Source organism: Chrysochloris asiatica, unplaced genomic scaffold (assembly GCF_000296735.1).
Source record: "Chrysochloris asiatica unplaced genomic scaffold, ChrAsi1.0 scaffold00298, whole genome shotgun sequence".
Classification (NCBI taxonomy): domain Eukaryota; kingdom Metazoa; phylum Chordata; class Mammalia; order Afrosoricida; family Chrysochloridae; genus Chrysochloris; species Chrysochloris asiatica.
The window spans coordinates 1816792-1818112 of NW_006408816.1; positions in this window are offsets into that span (position 1 = coordinate 1816792).

Below are 1321 nucleotides of genomic sequence, written 5' to 3' on the forward strand. Positions count from 1 at the left end.
AACAACAACAACAACAACAACATCCATTTAAAGTGACTGTTGAAAAGCTCCATATCATCAGCCAACATAATGCCATGGCAGACTCTAGAATAGATCATCAATTGCTCATATGCAAGTTCAGGCTGATGATGAAGAAAATTAAAGCAATACATGAAAGCCAAAATATGGCCTTGAAAATATCCCACTTGAATTTAGAGATCATCTCAAGAACAGAATTGATGCAATAGATATTAAAGACTGAAAACCAGAACATTTGTGAGATGACATCAAGAACATCATAAGGAAGAAAGCAAAAGGTCATTAAGAAGGCAAAAAAGAAGGAAAAGACAAATATGGATGTCAGAAGACAATGTGAAATTTTTGTCCAGCATAGAGATGTTAAAGCAAAGATAAGCAATGAGGAAGTAAAAGAGATGAATAGAAAATTTCAAAGGGGAGCTCGAGAAGACAAAGTGAAATATTATAACAAAATGTGTGAAGACCTGGAGTTAGTAAACCAAAAGGGAATAATACATTAAACATTTCTCAACCTAAGGAAACTGAAGCAAAAAATCAAACTTGGACTTGTAATATTGAAATATTATATGATCAAAATATTTAATGATGCAGAAAGCATCAAAAGAAGGTGGAAGGAATATTCAGAGTGTATTTTAGTCTTCGAATTTATGTAGCAAGTTTCAGAGATTTTTTCTGAGATCCATTATTGTTGTTGCTGTTAGCTGTAGTTGAATCAGACTCAACTCATAGGAACCATATGCATGACAGAATGAAACACTGCCGGGGCCTTTGACCTCACAATTGTTACCTAGAGCCCATTGCTGCAATCACTGTGCCAATAAATCTTCTTGGGAATCTTCCTCTTTTTTAGTGGTTTTCCACTTTACCAAGTATGGTATGTCCTTCTCCAGGTACTAGTCCCTCCTGCTAATATGACTGAAGTATGATTCGTGAAGTCTTGCAATCCTGGCTTCTAAAGCACATTCTGGCTGTTCTTATTTGTATTTATTTTCTGACAGTACATGACACTTTTAACATTCTTCTCCAATAACATAACTCAAATGCATCTATTCTTTTGTAGTATTTCTTATACATTGTGCAACTTTAATATGCATATGACACTATAGAAAATAACATGGCTTAGGTCAAGTGTACCTTAGTCCTCAAACTGTTATCTTTGCTCTTGAACACTTTACAAAGTTGTGTTTTTTGTTTTTTTGTGGGTTTTTTTGGTAGCAATTTGTCTAATACAATACATCATTTGATTTCTTGACTATTGTTTCCGTGAGTGTTGATATTGAATCTAAGAAACAGAGTCTGTGAC